Consider the following 19,416-nt stretch of genomic DNA (forward strand, 5'->3'; position numbering starts at 1 on the left):
CTGTTGCTGGTCGGTCATTTTGCAGGTTTTCGCGGCTGACCATTGTCATCCATATTTTCATCGCGATCTTTGTCCTTGGGGAAGCCATACATGCGGTAACCCTTCTCGGACCGATTGGTGCATCAAATGCTGCACAGCCAACCATGGTATGACCACTGATTTACAAAATGATAGTTGTAACCAATGAACCCCGACACCATTGAACATCACAGAGAGCGGGTGACAACTTTTCCTCAACCACCTGCCCTCTGACTTTTGAGAATAGGTCAGAGGTCAGAGTTCATAACCAAACAAGGATCCTCCCTCCCTCTCTCTCCTCAACCACTTTTGAATTTGCTCAGGGCTATTATAAGTGTGGTAAAGTGTATATATATTTGCGACGTTATAATATGTTGTGAATGGTTTGCCCTATATATAGTGTTACCTGCTGTGTCCATTGTTGAATCTATTATCGCCCTATTTCGCTTTATCTGCTTTTTAGTGTCAGGACACAGATGAAGAGGATGTTAGTATCGTTGTCGAGAGGAACTGCCCTACAGTGACTGGCCATAGTGAATAGTGGAACTCCACAGGTGTGAGTCTGATGTATGCAAGAGAAAGTATTTTCTAGGCAGTCCTGAGTGAACTGGCTTGTTAGAATATATTTGTGCCCCTGTCTCAACAGAACTTGCTGGACCACCAGTATCGTTGTTGTGGCCACTGTACGTATGTTTGTTGATATTATTCATGCTTGTTCCTTGTTCATGCTTGTTCACATTTTTTTTGTTCCACACTGTTCATTTTTATCTTATGCCAGGTACCTTTATTATGAATGTTGTCCTTCCTTTCAGCCCTGATGCATTCTGAAGCCTGATGTATGTGGAGGATTTCTTTTTATGTATTAATCACTTATAATATTCCTCCCTGTTCCTTCACTTTGTTCTTGTTTTTCCAGTTAGATACACACACACACACACATCTTGTTGTCTCACTCAGTATTTTTTATTAAACAATATTTGATTCATTTATCCAAGCTTAATGAGTTGTTATTCTTTAATATATTTGATTCTTTGTGCATGGCTTAGTATTAAAATTATCATGGTTGTGTGGTCAACTCCTGCCTCATCAGAAGAAGTGGGTGTAAATGCTGAATGGACTGTTCTTTCTCAAAAAAGTACAACAGAGTCCAATGGGGTGTAAGCTTGTCACTGTTCTCTATCACTCTCTCTGCAGCTAACCTTACTCTTACTCTGTGCATTAACCCAGAGCCGTAGAGAGAAAAATCTTAATAGCTCTGCACTTACCTATAGACCCAAACATATAAGCATAATGCTTTTTGATAATATGTGAATGGCTTAATCTTAAAAATATGTTTTTAGTCTTAACATGATCATGTTTCACGTTGTGGTCTGGGGGTGACCACTTATCAGAAGTGAGCTAGCTGCTAGGCAAATGCTGAATGGACCACGACAGACTTAGCACGAAGGTAAGCTAATGGCTGAATCGAATTTATAAGCAAAATCCACGGTAATCAATAATACAGCCCAGTTGCGATAAAATGAAAATCATGAGACATCTGTCATCACATGAATGATATGGAAAAGAAAACTTAAGTTAGAGCCGTTCTAGCCTGTACTTCTGTCCATGCAGAACATGAACATAAGCTTTTCCCTCCAAAATGTAAAAGCGATATCTAAGTAATATACAGCTTTTTTCGTTGTCACCCTGCCTCTCAAAAGGCAAAACTGACATTAACAAATATGTAATCATGCAATAACAGCTGAAAAAGTAGTAGGGTGTATGTTTATATATATATTTACCGTTAAAATAACATGAATCGCTGCTGTCTGTCCCATAGAAGAACATGACAGCCAGCGTATGTTTTGGAACTATAGCGGTTTACACGAACCACGTGACTGCACTGGCGGTGACATCAAAGAGTGTCGCAACTCTTTCTCTCTATGGCTCTGGTCATAGCCTATTCTGTCTGTTTGTAAAGCACACAAACTTTTGTCAATTTCTGTAAAGAAACAGTGCCACCTATAGGCCTGGGGTATGAAGTAACGTGTTGAGTCGTGTTGAGATGGATCCGTTTGGACGCAAATATTCTTGATGCGGTTTCAGGGAAGACGGAGGAAAAAAAGATCGGTTTCGTACGTGTGGACTAGCCCTTACTGTTGCACATGCAGGATATCGCGCAAACAGCACGGCCATTCTCAGAGGGAGAGTTTGTTAACTGTTAATAGTTACAATTACAATTTTGATAATTGTTAAATGTTATTTACAATTTTTATAGTTCACCTGCAAAAAATAGGCCAATATATTTTTTCTATTCAGATATTCAATATATTTTTTCTATTAGGCCATATTCAGAAATGCCTGCATTCTATTTTTTCTTGTGTGTATACAGTTTTAATTCAATAAAAACATCGGTTATTCAATAAATGTTGAGCTTGGCCCGCGACATACTCTCAGTTCTTAATTTTGGCCCCCTGTGAATTTGAGTTTGACACCCCTGCTAGCCCAATGAACGCCTATGTAAATAGACAAAACACTCGCATCAAAGCAGGGTGACTTCTTCAGATTTGCGAGTGCTGTCAAAACGATCGTATACGGTTTGCTCATATAGTCTAGTGGTGTGGTGGTGAAGTGTCATGCTGCGTTCAAGAGCGTAGGGTAGGTCTACGTCCCGTAGCCTATATTTTAATTTAACATCTTTAATGGTAAGAGATCACACAGGGATGGATAATGAGCGGTTGTTTAAGATTAAATTGCAATGCCAGACACCTTCAGATATGAGAGACCCCCTCAGATTTTTCACTTTGTTGCTTTCATGGGAGCCAGTCCTCACTCTATGGGAGCTCGGCTCCCTCTGGCTCCCACGTAATTCGAGCACTGGTTTAACGTAGAAACTTTGTTCAAACTTTGTAACGTAGGCCTTGAAAAGGACACTTGAGGAATTTATTTTTCACTTTTGTAAACTTTATAGATTTTAAGATGTTAACAAAAAACAAGCTTATTTTTCCCCATAGACTTTGCATTGGCACTATGACATCACAATGGGCTAATATAACTTCATTTGCACCTGTATCAACTTCCAGCTGCTCAACTAGGCCCCATCAAAGAGCCAGTTAAACTGATTGCACCTGTATCAACTGCTTTCTGCTCAACTAGGCCAACTCTCTCTCTGTCTCTCCATTCTACAAGGATATAAGGCACATTCCATCCAACTTTATCCTTTCATCCTCTTCAAACCATTCACTCATCCACCCATTAAACTATCCATCAACATCCAGTAAACAATCTGCCTATCAACATCCATTACACTATCTACATTTAACTTTTAAACTATATACTCTATCTCAGGCTTTAAACATACAATCTCACTCTCTTAAGACTACAGATCCTGTTCAACTATTTCCTCTGCCCACAACTGTTTCAAAATAAATGTCCTCACTACAATAATTCATTATTAAATAATTTAACTATTTAAACTACTCAACTATTTAACTGTTCAGCCATTTCAACTGTCAGTTGTTATCAACTATGACTCCTGCCAACTGTTTCCTCTGCCCACAACTGTTTCCAAATAAAAGTTTGTTTTGCATTTTATGTTAATATTAGGGCTGTCAAAATAACTGATTAATTTTGATTAATTAATTTAAGAAAAATAACTGATTAAAAAATTAGTGCAGATTAATCGATTCCGTATGACCTTTGACCCCGAGCCGTTCTAGTCAGTAAAAATTAGACTGTAAAATGAAGGAGAGAAAAGAAAACGTGCTGCCTGGATCATTGATTGGAACATTTACTTTTAAAAAACGGCCTGATGGTGTTGAAAATAAAGTCCTCTGCAATGTCTGCAGCAAGGAATTTGCATATCAACTCTATAGTCGCACATCAATGCAAAGAAATAAGTGTTGACATTGAGGGGAGTGTTCATTTATTTTCATTGTGTCCCCTAGGTTATATCTGTGGCCTGAAATGCCTTGTATGTGAAAAAAAAAACTTCTTCCCGAAGCACTTTTGAATTTATTTCCTCAGCATATTAGTTCATATCATAGATTATTATGGCAATTATTTGAACAGTGAAAATAATAATAAAAAGAGTTTTTGAACTTTAATGTCACTAATGCTGATTAATCAATGATTCATTTGAATTTAAATATTTAAAATACTTTCACAGCAAAAATTATATATGCGATTAATTTAGATGAATTAATCACAGAGTATGTAATTAATTAGATTTATTTTTTTAATCGATTGACAGCCCTAGTTAATATATGTTTTGCACTTTCATGCACTGGTAATTTCCACGAAATTACATTTTCTAGTTTATAGAGCGCTTTTCTAAACAAAGTTACAAAGTGCTTTACATATATAAAAGAATTAAAAGAACAACATTAAAATGGTCTAAAAATAATACAAATAAGACCATATCAACATTGGCAAGAATAATAGAAAAATGTATCTTTTTTAAATAACAAAAAAACTACAGGAATTAGACAGCATACACGCAAAACAAAACAAGACACAACAAAAAATAAACTTAAATTGGAAATGCAATTCCAAGGAATTACCCGTGTATGAAAATGCAAAAAATGTAAATATAAAATACCATGTTAAAACAGATAATGGAGAGGTTACTAAGGTGTTGCTAGGACTGGCAGTGAAATGGTGGTTGTATAGTTTAATGAAAGTTGATAAGTAGACAGTTTAAAAGTTGAATGTAGATAGTTTAAAAGTTGTTGATAGATGGATGGTTTAATGAATGATGATAGACAGATAGTTTAATGGATGTTGATACACATAGTTTAATGAATCTTGATGGTTTAAAAGTAGATAGTTTAAACGTTGAATGTAAATACATCAAAGGTCTAAATGTGTGATGTATACCACTCTGTTGAATGTAAATAGTTTAATGGATGTTGATAGTCAGAAAGTTTAATGTTGATAGGCAGATTGTTTAATGGATGTTGATAGGCAGATAGTTTAATGGATGTTGATGGTCAGAATGTTTAATGAATGGTGATAAACAATAGTTTAATGAATCTTGATGGTTTAAAAGTAGATAGTTTAAAAGTTGAATGTAGATAGTTTAATGGATGTTGATAGGCAGATTGTTTAATGGGTGTTGATAGTAGGGATGTTAACTGATGACCATTTGACCGATGGTTGACCGTATTAATATTAACTGATCAAAGTTGTCGGTAGTCGGTTAAAAAAAAATCTCTAAATTATAGACAGTGGACTAAATGCTACTACAGTTAGCCATCTCATTCCAAGATCTTTTTGTGTGAAGTGAACAAATTATCCCTCACTCTGAATTTTTCCATAACTCGCCTGTTTGTACTTAATAAACCAACAAAACATTTGGCGTGAGGTCACAGCGTTTGGGTTTGCACGCTCACAAGGTTTGCGAAAAGTATAGGCTACAAGCTAAAACACTTGAGGTTAGAGCCGGGCCAGACGACAGGATGAAGCGTGCAAAGAAAAGAAGTGTGTGGGACCATTTCATCTAAAAGAATGACACAGATGTAAGTTGCAACTTGTGTGATACAGTGTAGTAGCACATCATGATGTATCACTTGAAAATGCAACACCCGCATGCCTCTTCGGATGAGAATGGTAGCCAAAGCCAACCTACCATGTCATCTATGCTAGCTGGTAGGAAAAGTGACAAACATCGCTCAGAGACTATTACCCAAAAGATATGTGGAATAATTGAAAAAGACATAGTGCCCTTTCACTTTGTAAGCGGTCAGGGCTTTCTAGAGCTTACGCAATAAATTAAAGAAAAGAGTTGTTCTGTCCGCTATTAGAAGGTTAGACCTGCCTTGGCCTGTGCGTCTTTTACGCATTCTGAAGGTGCCTGTTTTATCCATTAGTTTTATCGTGTTGCAGTCTATTAGGCAACATTCCGCATAAGAGAGGCTTAGATTTGGAAATACATTACATCTACATTTCAGGAAGAAATCAATGGTAACAGATAAGGTGATGATGATCATCATCTTTCTTTATTATTGTTAGCACTACCTCAAACTAAAGCGGCATCTCTTCGGAGCTGTCCATTTTCTTAAATAATCAGATTACATACAAGCTCCTTGGCGCTGCGTTTGCGGGACTCATGTTTCGCGCTGTAGGGGATTAAAAAAAAAGTGACGTGAGTGGAAGGGCGGCGATACGACAGAGTTGTGAAATTGCAGGCACGGCACGAAATGGCTGTTATTTCAAATAGAGTAGCATATTTTAAACTAATCAGTTAACTGGTTTCAACCGGCTAATGAGGCTCGGTGGTCGGTCAAGAAAATTTTTAGTTTCCGCCATCCCTAGTTGATAGGCAGATAGTTTAGTGGATGTTAATGGACAGATAGTTTAAAAATTGTTGATACACATAATGCATGTTGATAGTGTCACGGCCTTGCCTGGCTCCTCCTCCTTTCTGTGTGCTGCGTCTGTCTCCTACAAGTGAGCTGGGCGCAGGTGTTTGGAGTCGGGCTAATCACTTCCTAGTCTGGGCCTTTAAAAGCGCTTCAGACGAGACCGGGTTGTCGACCGCTGCCGCTTCGTCTCTCCCGCACCGTTTAGGATTTTGTTTTGCTTATTCGCTACACCGCATTACACTGACTGCTTACACTTTTATTTTCCAAATCCAACTCCATTACTGACTTTACTTAACCCATTCTGTTAAAGTATATTCATTTAATAAATATAATATATATATATCGCTATTCCACGTGTGGCCTTTCCCTACTCTGTTGCTTGCTTTGAGCCAGGCTTGTAACAATAGGCTGATAGTTTAATGGATGTTGATACACATAGTTTAATGAATCTTGATGTTTTCATAACCACATAAGTAAATAGTTTAAAAGTTGAATGTAGATAGTTTAATAGATGAATATTGATAAGCGCCAAAGTCACACTGTAACATTTTCATGCACTGTAATAATAATAATAAAGACTTCGGATAACACAGCAGTGCATTTTCATACACTGTAATAAACTCTTTAAAGGCTTTGCGGTACAAGGGAGTTTTAAGAAGAGATTTAAAAGATGTCACAGAATCAGCTAACCTTATTTGCTCAGGCAGTGCTTTCCAGAGCTTTGAGGCTAACACAGAAAAAGATGTCCCCTTTAGTAGCAAGCCGGGACTCAGGAATAGTTAATAAACTTTTGCCTGTAGACCTTGAAGCAACACCAAAGAGTTTTTTGTACCTTAAAATTATGTTTCCAAAATCGTTTCAGTGGTTCATCAACTGGTAACAGGGTGAATGGCACTTCTGCATTTGCTTCGCGACCCTCTATCGGCTATGACCGCACTATGCAAGTTTGCCAGATCGGGTAGGGGATTTGTAGTTCGATAGAATGCAGAATTACTACAAATTTGACTTGCTTCTGATGATGCAATACATTGTTATTTCCAAAGCCTATGCTGGATAAACAAATAGCATGCTTGCAACAGAGGAAAAGTGCTTTAGTGTTGCTTTAATGGGCATGTAGGACTAGGGCACTATCATAGGGCATATCAGAAATGTAACCAGGGGAAAGGCCATGAAGAGCTTTAAATGAAATTGTTGAACATTTTAAACAATTCTCCAGCATATTGGGAGCCTGTGTAGTGATGCTAGAACAGGAGTGATGTGTTCATACCTTTTGGTCTTATTTAAGAGCCTGGCAGCTTTTGGACTATTTGAAGTCTATTTAAGGACCTTTTAGTAAGGCATGCGAAAAGACTGTTACAAAATCCAGGCGCGAGGAGATAAAAGCATGTAAGATGGTTTCTGTGTTTTTGAATGATAAAATAGGTCTTATTTTGGAAATATAAGATTGAACAACCTTGTAATATGGTGGTCAAAATTTAGATTGCTCCTTGGGGATCAATAAAGTATCTATCTATCTATCTATCTATCTATCTATCTATCTATCTATCTATCTATCTATCTATCTCAGATGACCAAAAATGGCAAATTTGATTCGCTATGTGCTGGGACCCAATGACAAGGATCTCTGTTTTTCAGAATTTAGCTGGAGAAAGTTCTTTGACATCCAGTGTTTAACACTACTAAGGCAGTCATTCAGTGAATTAAGCCTACTATCTGAGGGTCTAAGTGTGACAGTCTTCCTGAAGACATTGATTACTGTATGTTTATGCCTTTTATACAACAGGATATTATAATAGTTGGCACTTATTTAGGATATTATAATAGTTGGCACTTATTTAGGATATTATAATAGTTGGCACAATGGTAAATGAAAGAATGAAAGAAAATACATTTTTGAAAAATGCTGGCTAACTTTTTGAGAATTGTGGATTGAGGATAACCCTGCATGTATTCTTCTAATTTTAATTGTACAGTTGTGATCTCTCTATAGATTTTTCTATAGATATTTTTTGTTTGAACACATTCAATATTTATTATAGGAATATGGGACAGTTTGTTTGACAGTTTGCCCAACCATTAGCTTTTGTGACAGTGATTTATACAGGCTAATCATCAGACACTTGTTAGTGTAGTCACTCACCTGGGATTTCCAAGTAAATTGTTTCCTGTTACTATTGTTAGCAGCTTTACTGTGTTATACATAGCCTGTTAAAAAGTGGGAGGGGTGGGGCATTTTCGTCATCGACTTGCTCATATCACCACACACACTTGACCCTTGTCGCTTGACGTAATTATTACTGACATATTTCTGTTATATGGCGTTCTACAGAAGTGTTGCAAAATGTTTTCCTGCAGACTTTGGTCAGGTTGTCCTTTAAAAGAAGATTTCACATGTTATTGTGCTGTCTTGAGGATTTGTTTGCAACCTTAATTTGTAACACATGAAACTTTAGGAGAGTTGGCAAGAACAGTGATCTTGAAACAGTGAGCCTAAAAGATGACTTTGTCATGTTTACACTTAAGTTTATTCTAGTTATTCATTACCTTGGACATCAACGCAAAACCTCAGCTGAGGAAGCCAGGTGTTAAAATACAAAACCATCCAGGCACTCCTTGATTCATGAGGTTTTCATTTGCAGTGGATGTGTGTTGTTTTTTTAACTTTCAGAATGACATGAAAAACACAATGTCCTAACACTTGATTTTTAAATGTAACTGGCCTTAAATTTTATCTAGCTGTTCAATTCACTACATAGTACAATGGTGGGCAGTAACACACTTAAGTAAAAAAAAATTAAAATTTTCAAGCAATGAGTACTGAAATATTTTTTTTAAAAACTGTACTTCTACTCACTACTCCAGTAAGTTTTTGAACCTGCTTCATAGCAGAGTTCATAGGTAACCTCCCACAAACAAGCATAAAGACACTTTGCATTGTAGAGGTAGAACTTTCAGACAAGTAGCTTGTTGGTTGGAGACACCACGCGGTCAGCATTTGAAAATCTAGGCTACCAATAAGAAAACCTTCTTCACAACTGCTCTCGCATCAGCATTTGCAAAGTATTTGCACATAATTGTTACATGCAGGATGTTTGCAATTAAGGTTATTTAATTTTTGACTCTGAGACAGGGAAATGGAGAGAGAAGCGTGGAAAGAAGGAAAAATAGTGGGAGTTGCCCTAGGCAACCCTAGGCCTAATAGGCCTATAGGCAATTCTTTTGTTTGATTGACCCACTGGACCTGCTTTACCTAACTAAAAAAGTATATTAACAAGTGCTGTTTTTGCCCTTATAGGCTATTCTGCACTGTCCAACAACTTAAAAATATAACAAAATGGAAAGTAACTTGTATTTTTAGTAGTTTAATAACTACATACTTTTCTACTTTTACTTGAATACATTTCTCAATAAGGAATTTTACTTGAGTGCATTTTAAGGGAGTTATTGTACTTTTACTTGAGTATAGATTATAGAAAGAAATATACTGGCATTTGTGTTATTTTTTTTTTTTTTTTTTATAAATCTGACTATATCTGAGCTAAATATCAACCCAGACCAATGTGAATTGTACAAAGGGCCCACTAGGGGGCAGTCCATATCACTTCAAATGAAGAATTAACCCTATGGTTGACAAAGTTTATTCAAGGATAAGCTTGTAAGGTATAGCTCATCTCCTCTTAACCAACAAACTTTTATCATGTGCATCTCCAAAAGTTGCTTTTTAGAATTTGAGGGCGATATGAAATAATTTGCATCGCAAGATAACCCACAGTAATTAGGATAGTGCAACTACATCCTGATCGTCATATCAAAGAGTTGCCTCATTCTGTATATACCTCCTTCCGATCCACTTTAAATTCTAACAGTTCTTCATATACTATTGTAGTTGAAATAGTCATGGAGTCAAATTGCAGTAAGGCCAAGTCTGAATAGTAAAGAGGTATGTGTCAGATAGAGAATGCTGCAGGACTGCTAGTGCACCACTGTCCGGCCCCATTTTGGTGTCTGTTTCGGTAACAGAAACGTTTTGTTTTCCTTTCCGCATCGTGCTCATTGTTATGCCTTCTTCTATTGGTTGGATCTACCGGATAGACTAGAAATGATCATGCGGTGTCTTTATGTAACTGTGGAGTAGTGTTATCACCAGAGAAATATTTGGATACCAGGTCAACCAAACAGATTCATTTGTCAGATTGAAATTAACTGAGGAATTTGATGCATGGAATCCTTCATCACCTGGAGGTTAATGTTAAAATTAAATAATCCAAATCCAGTTTGCTTCATGACAAACAACATCTGTATCAAAAGTTTCAGTTGGCAGCTTTTTAGTTTTGATAGTTGTTGATACCTTGTTTATAGTTGCAATAATGTACTAACAGCTAGCCTAAATTGACAGGACCATGTAGCAAAGTCTGTGCAAAGTACATTGCACCATTGTAAGATAATAACAGAACAGGCTCAGGTTTTAGAAAAGCAACTTTAGACAGTCAGCACTATAAATAAAATCAGATTGAATGGAATGGAATTGAATTGAATTGGATATTTGCTGTGAAAAAATACTATGTATGTCAAATAATAAAGGCAAAAGATCGGCAGTAAATATTTTTAAAGTACTGGTGCAGCCACTTGGACTTCAGATGCAGGTCAGATAAGTTCAGTCCAGTCACTTAAGTTTTTTGTCTTGGCACTTTCCTCTCCTTTCCTTAGTCACTAAAAAATAGAGAGGCAAAACTGTGCACCCTCTAACACGGAGATGCATGTCGGTCAACCACCTCTAGACCACTTTTCTCACACTCCACACTGTGACCTTATTGGGTCAGTGGATTGTGAACACTGATGTCTAAATATATTTGGCAGGCCCTTTTATCATATGCGTCTTATATATTATAAGTTGCCTGATGTCTCCGATTCCTCAGTCTTGCTGTCCCCTTCGGGTCACCTTATCTGTTCATCAGGTGTGGCATGGTGCCATACCTTATGCCATACCTTATCTGTTCATCAGGTGTGGCATGATGCCATCTGCTCCGCATGGCAGTGTGTTGTCCTGATGAACTGGTTTGGCCAGTGATCGCATCACCTTAGCATTTCCCACCATCAAGGCCCATTTTTATGTGTTTGACAGTTGGGTTAGAAGAAGCACTTTATGCATGACTCCCTAATCGTTGTTTCCCAGGGTCAAGCTCCTATTCCGTAAATCAGGGGTGTCACACTCATTTTCATCACGGGCCACATCAGCATTATGGTTACCTTCACAAAGGGCACAACTGCCTTTGCATTCTATTATTATTGATTACAAACAAATTAACTAGCTTTGAAAGTAGAATAACCATGACCATTACGGCAAGCAGATATTCAAATGTACAACTATTGTACAAAAAAAGAGTTTGGTTACAAAAAAAGTATACTTATGCATCAATGTATATGCATTTGCATAAATGTAAAAATATACTGTATGTGGGTACCCACTCACATTTCTCTGTGTTCTTATAACATCATTTATCAGATTAAGAAACCTTCATCATTACCATATTTTCCAGACTATAAGTCACACTTTTTTTCATAGTTTGGCTGGTCCTGCGACTCAGGTGCAACATATTTATATATATGTTTTTTTCCTCTTCATGACACATTTTTCGACTTATACTCCGGTGTGACTTATAGTCCGGAAAATACGGTGCTCATCCTTTAAGACAACAATGTATAAGTGAATAGCAAAATGTAGGCTAGAAAAAGCAAGCTCATGTAAAATCACTTGGTAGGCCGCAGTTTTTTCTGTCATTCAGTAACAAAGAGGGAAGACATTACTTGGGCATTGCTTGGCCATGAACTGGTGCCACCTGATTGTTTTGATAAATATGTAAGAAAGGAATTGGGTCAGAATTCTATGAGCCATGTAGGTCATGATCATCAGCATAATTTATATGCATGACATCTCATGATTTTGGCACGTGCTATAAAGGCCTGAAAAACTCCTGAAAGAAAAAACAAGTGCATATAAAACAGGTATAAACTATTCAGCAGTAACTTGATTACTCAAATTAATTGTAAACTGGTAACAACGCTATTTTATTTTGTTTAAAAATGGTAAATGAAACAAAAACACTTTTTAATCTATGAAGTTAATGCATGTAATTGGTATGAAAGTTAATTACGGAATAGCATCATACATGTGTTAAGCTGCAGGGAGAAAATGACATTGCTTTAACCGTTGTCCACTGTTTTGCAAGATTTGCAAAGCGTGTTGACAAGATGTGTTTTTGGTATTCAAATTTATTATGCAAATACTACATGGAATAAAAACAAGCTTTACTGAGAGCCATGTTTGTCACCTAAGCTATATTTGAATATGTATGCAAAGGGATATACAGTACTCCTGAACAGCAAAAGGAATGGCCTTGTACTAATAAAACAGAGAACCTTGGTCAACCCTTAAAACACCCAAATCCGCCCCCCCCCGACTGAAACATGGCAGACCACCGCCATGTTTCAGTTCCCCTTTTTGTTTGCATAAAGCATGAGCTCTTCCAAAATTCTGCACCTCTTAGCATCGTTGACCCAGCCACTGAGTAAACCCAGTCCAGACATTAGGATGGTTTTATTTTGGACAATCAATAAAACTGTAAACATCCTCCTGTCTGAAAGCCAAATTTCTCATACACCACTAACTCATGGTGTCATGGGGACAGAGTGAAAATGGTGGACTTTGTTTTTGTGGTGTTTGCAGAGTGGCTGTTGGTGCCAAGCATGTGCCCTCCTGAGGAATGTGCTTTCCTTATCACGGCTGATAAAGCTGCAAACCAAACCAACCAAAAGGTGGTGGTGCCTCGACACACCAATGCCAAACCTTTTAAAACATCAATGGTACAAACAGTAGGCTATAGAGGTCTTTTTTCCCCACCAAACAACCTCAGCTAGGAGTCATATTGAGCACCCAGCGTGTCCAAGATCGAACATCCAGCATTTGCTTTATCACGTCCAAACAAGGTTCACCCAGGGTTTATCTTTCGGGTCAGTTTTATTTTAAGTCTTCAAACCTGTTAATTCCGATGTGAAATGATGCCTTGCTCAGATGACAATCAAGAGTAATCCTATCACTTTGAAAAATGCAGTGTGAAGATAACACACATATCAAACCAGTTGGACAAAACTCCAAATTTTAAATGTGCCACCTCTCACGACTGCTCAAATCTACTCTTGTTGGAAAGAGGAGCAGGTGACATGAGCCTAGAATCTACAGACAAATGCACAATGGCATTTTCACATGTGGGTCTACTAAACTCGATATTATCGTGACCTACTGGTTAGGGCTTCGGGCTTGTAACCGAAGGGTTGCCGGTTCGATCCCCGACCCAGTAGGAAAAATGTGGGCGGGGGAAGTGGTTGAGCACTGCTCTCCCATGCCCACATCCACAGCTGAAGTGCCCTTGAGCAAGGCACCTAACCCCTCACTGCTCCCCGAGCGTCGCTGTAGCAGGCAGTTCACTGCTCCGGGTTAGTGTGTGCTTCACCTCACTGTGTATACATTGTGTGCTGTGTGTGTTTCACTAATTCACGGATTGGGATAAATGCAGAGACCAAATTTCCCTCACGGGATCAAAAGAGTATATATATTTATACTTATTTGTACAATTATTATTAGTGAATAGCCAGTGGATAGTGACAAATTAAATTGTTCTAATGTATTGTTCTAATGTGGAACATGTCTTTGACTTGGTCGGCGGAGCAGTCACACCTACGCCACACACACACACACACACACACACACACACTAGGTCACCTAGGTCACCTGCAGGTCATTATCGTGGCAGGTCTTTGATTCATGGAGCCGGTGGTGTCACAACCCCATAAGTTTGTCTGAAGTCTTGAGAGCGGACACGTCTGGCCCTGCTGGTATGGAACTTTGCATAGTTCCTGTTGGATGTTGCAAGACTGTTATCTCTAGGTCATTAGTTACATTATATGATCGTCTTGGCACAGACTTCACCTGAATGTGACCCTGCTCTGTCTCAGAGTTGGACTCATTTGAGCACCTTACCATGCACACAGAACTACAGGACTACTGTTGGACTACTTTTTGCACTTTCACATTGACACTCACTCTCTTGAGCACCTTACCATGCACACAGAACTACAGGCCAGACCTTTTTAATTTAATTTATATAGTATATTTAGTATTTAGTTTTGTTAGTTTTTCTTATCTTCTACTGTCTCTATTGTACAGTGGAGTTTTGTTATATGTTTATACTTATATTTACTATTTCTGCTGTAAGTGCATGTTGTGTGTAATGTCTGTATGCTACCGAGACCTTGAATTCCCCCTTGGGGATCAATAAAGTATCTATCTATCTATCTATCTATCCATCTATCTATCTATTATTAGGGGAGTGGCATGCTTCTCAATAGGCCGCCATAAAGACCCTCGGTCACCACACCTTTTCCCCTTTCCCCTTTGTGTGTGCGTAAAGCATAGACTATATACAGTCTATGGCGTAAAGCATGAGCTCTTCCAAAATTCTGCGCCTCTTAGCATTGTTTACCCACCCACTGAGTAAACTCAGTCCTGGGTTCCAGGTTATGGCCACTGATGTTATTCAATTTATGATGGTGGTGCTGTGGCTTGTACTAACAGTTTCATGTGACTGTGCTGCGGTTTTTGTTCAGCAGTTCAGTTGGGCAGAGAGGTAATCATTAAGCCACACAGAAACTCTGCACATTTTCGCTTTGTCTTTGGTCAGGTGGTTGGTCAGTCATAAACATCAGAGAAATGAAACCAGTAGGCACAGTGCAAACAATCGATAACTAAATCATAGGGGCAGTGATAAGACGTTATTGCTGTGGCACAGGATCTATAGGTGAAAAAAAATCGATGGGAAAAAGTTAGATGAAGTTAATGAAGCAAGTAAAGATAGATAATAATGGACCCTGGTCTGTTGCAATCGAGTATTCTTTACTGAACAATGACAGAACCAATTAAGGCTACTGATGACATACATAATAGCATCCATGGTCTGCCAACACAAAAAAACTAAAAAACTGGAAATCAGCTCTGTATCACCACCAGTCACTATCTGTCTGTTCGTATCACTAAAATGAGTAATTACCCCCTGGGCTCAACATTGTATAATTTGCCTCCTGATTCCTGTGTGACGAAGACATCACAAATGAATGTTTCTCTCCAATCATGTACCCCCTCCCTCATCCTACACACGTTATGACCCCACCCCCAAACCCCAGAGTGTACCACCGACTGACACTCTTCCGTCACAGCTACGGGCAACATGGCAAGCACTGCATGTGCATTACGCTCGCCCTGATACGTCAAGGACCGTTAATGATCCACCCACTTTGTGCCTCACCCACTTCCAGCCAATCGGCTTGAGGGTATTTGCATAAGAAAGGAAAGGGACTTTCCCTTCCTATTCCCGGTCATTTCCAGAGAACTCTGACAGGTATTCATTGTGTGTGTGTGTGCGTGCGTGCGTGCGCGTGCGTGCGTGTGTGTGTGTGTGTGTGCGTGTGCGTGTGTGCGCGCGCACAGTGTGTGTGTGTGTGTGTGTGTGTGTGTGTGTGTGTGCGTGTGTGCGCGCGCACAGTGTGTGTGTGTGTGTGTGTCTGAAATCACTCACCAATCTGGATTTTTCTCTCTCTCTCTCTCTCTACACACACACACACACACACACAGACAAACACTCTTCAGGCATGCAGAAGAGGAAAGGTGTTAGAAGGAAAATATACAGTGATTACATCTGTCTCAGAACAATGCACAAGGAAAAAGTGTAATGGAAGGTCAAATCTCAGCTTATCATTTGTGCACAGAATTCGAGAGAAACCTTTTGTAAGCACTATATTAAAGGGTATATACAGGTCCTGAAACATGAAACATATTCATTGTTAATTACATTATGTTACTATGTTTCAATGTCAATATTGACATATTGGATTTAGTCAGGGTAACAACACAATGTTTCAGGCTAAACAATCTGTAAGCGACACTGACATGAAATTGATATTGTTATATTTTGGAGTTAAAAACTAGTTATGTGCACGTCCTGCCTTACCTCTCCTTGTGCCTTGCACCTGTACTTAACTTAAAAAAAAAAAAAAAAAAAAGTGTATATATATAATATATATATTTATATATGGGCAGGAGCACGCACCAACCTTGTCATTCTGCAAGGTATTCAGTCACTGTCACTAATATGTACCAATACATAATGTTTGTTTGTCTGTGTGCACTCAATGATGGAAAAAAGTTCACCTTCACATCACATGCGGCTGTCAGGATATTTTGTCACTCCTATTGTCTTTAAAGCTCTTTGCTCTAAAACTCTGACTCTATTTTTCACAATCTATTGTTTTATCCCAACCACCTGACAGAGAGAGAGACTCCTTGTCTGCCTGGCCTGTTTCATAATTTGGCCGAGTGTCCTTTCATCTTAACAAATTGCCTGGCAAGGTCCATAAACATGTCATCACCTGACAACAGTGATGTGTGCAGTGTAGTGTGGTAAATACTCCCCATTCATTAGATGATAAGCATCGGACTGCCAGTCAGCCTGGCAGGTTGGCATCACATTCTGCCATCAGGCTTTGTTTCCTCAGTGAGACAGCTGGTTGTCCTCACAGCTCCCTGCTCTCTCCCAGGTATAACATGTATAACTCCCCCTAAATGTTCAAGATGGGCCTATTTGGGCCTATTACAAATTCCTTTACCTTAAAATAACAGCTTCAAACTCATTCCGATGCTACGCTGACTTGAGTACCTGAAAAGCTTGATATTGCACAATGTAACGTTGTTGATTGGGCTAAATAGTATTGAATATTGATGCCAAGGGGCATAGATATCAATTCTTCCTTTGTGTTCCTTTAACAAATATATCACTGATACATTATGCGTATTGACCCTTACACTGTGTTTCTATACAGCAGGTGTCTTTGTGTCATTGTAAGTCAAATGTAAGGCTAAATAGACTAAATGCTGTGGCTGTGTGCTGTGGCACATGAATATTTTTTAAGCTGATGATATATGGGGCAACTTTTTGAGCAGTGTTGCTGGGCAATGTTCCTCAGTATTGTGGTTCTGGCACATTCCTATTGATATTGGTCATTAATGTCTTTCCTGGAGAACTTTAATCAGTTGGCAAATTGTCATGATCTTCCAATCACAATAAATGGAACTGGTTATGTGGTTACCCAGTGCCATGTTGCCCCATGTATTAGTTATGTCCCTGGGCATCTCAAAACAAAATATGAGACTTTCATATCTGATTTTCATTTTTGGTGTTATGAAAGAAGAGGCATTCCCTAAAATTAATTTCCCTAAGTTTCATAGTCAAGATAAGAATGTAAAGTTACAAAAAATATTATTCAAGTGGGCAAATCCTACCTGTACCTGCCTGTAACCTGCAGTGTTGTAATGTAACAGAGAACAAATACTTCGTTACTGTACTTAAGTAGAAATTTCACGTATCCGTACTTTACTTCGCTATTTAAATTTATGTCAACTTTCACTTTTACTCCACTACATTTCCTAGATAAAATGTATACTTTTACTCCGTTATATTTCCACTAAGCATCTTCGTTACTCGTTACTAAAACATAAAATTAGAAGAAATGTGTGCGACTGCAATAAGGGAGGTTTGGCGAATCACTGCTACTAGATTGCATTACGCGCGCTCCGCACGCTGCGCGCTCTATTTCAGCGCTTGTTTGTTGCTAAAGGAGGGGGACGCACAACTGAAACCGCCATGGAAGCACAAGCACCTACTGGAGGACCTCCCTTTATCATAGACGACCATCCTGACGATACTCGGTGAACTCGGTGAACAGGGTAGTGGTGAAGATAACGTCATACACGCGTGGCCGTATTTGCAAGAAATGTTTCTGTACATTGGCAGCTTTCTGTGAAGCTGAACACTCCGCTACCTGCCTTAGCGGCCTGTGAAAGGCTATTTAGCATCGCAGGACTTGCCTTCAGTCCAAGAAGAGTAAGACTGAATCAGGCCCACGGTGGGAAATCGGGAGAATAGGGAGAATTCCCGGTGGGCCGCTTCACTTTTGGGTCGGTCGAGGAAAAAAATATTGACATGTCATGTTAGTCAATGTTTTCTTAAAGTAGGACACGTTCCGCATTCTGTGCATGACACCAATGCAATGCCTCTGCATGGGTTGTAGCCTACGTGAGGGAGTTCTCCCCTTCCAAAAAGAGTTGGTTGGGTCCATATAGCCCGTCTTTTCCAAAAAGTTTTCTCAGATATGGATAGCCGAGCCGGCCCTACAGTAGACACAAGCGTCAGGAAGGATGGATGGTAGAAAGAAGCCAGAGAGAGACTGAGCAGCAGATCAACCAGTCGACCACTGAAAATGATGAGCCCGAAATTAGTGATGAGGCCATGACTACAGGGACAAGTAGAGAGGATAAATTAAAGTTATTCAATGTAAGAAAGAGCAATTACCCTACATGATAAACCTATATGCCTTGTTTGCTCAGAAGAGGGTGTAGTAAAGGAGTAGGCTAAATCACCAAACAACAATATAGCCTACCCATGCAAAAAACATGTAGCCTAAACATTAGTTCAATATGCCTCTTTGTGGAAGCGTGGGATAGGCTACATTTCAAAGGCTTTCTTTCTTTCTTTCTTTCTTTCTGTTTTTGTTAACTTGTGGAATAGTGGAATATTTTTTGTTAACTTCTCAGTTGAAGTGAATTATTATATAACCTTTACACATTTGTTGAACCATGGTACTAATAAAAACTACAGGATAGTAAGAGCTGAAATGTTGCTTCATTTATCCAATTTCCACCACTATGGAAAACGTGGGCCGGTCTTGGGCCTGAAACTCCCGGGCACTGAATTCTGGCAACTATGAAAACCAGCTTCTTTTGAAGATGAACAGACACCTTTTCAGTTTCAACTAATGACTGGCATATTAGTAGCTGCCGGACATAGGTGGCCTGTGTGTGTGTGTGTTTGTGTGTGTGTGTGTGTGAGCGAGTGAGATGGTGACCTGGGGAGTAAGCCCTAGAAATGCTCATACCAAATGACCAAAATGT

The 19,416-nt window shown here is 38.8% G+C and overlaps 1 long non-coding RNA gene across 1 annotated transcript; it reads left to right on the plus strand.

Annotated features, from left to right (window-relative positions):
- Positions 1-513: 513 nt before the first annotated feature.
- LOC125302404 lies at positions 514-1,007 on the plus strand. The gene is made up of 2 exons (XR_007194901.1): positions 514-572; positions 665-1,007. It is a non-coding gene; the product is annotated as an uncharacterized LOC125302404 (long non-coding RNA).
- The last annotated feature ends 18,409 nt before the right edge of the window (positions 1,008-19,416 follow it).

The sequence above is a fragment of the Alosa alosa genome, chromosome 10 (assembly GCF_017589495.1).
Source record: "Alosa alosa isolate M-15738 ecotype Scorff River chromosome 10, AALO_Geno_1.1, whole genome shotgun sequence".
NCBI classification, from domain to species: Eukaryota; Metazoa; Chordata; class Actinopteri; order Clupeiformes; family Clupeidae; genus Alosa; species Alosa alosa.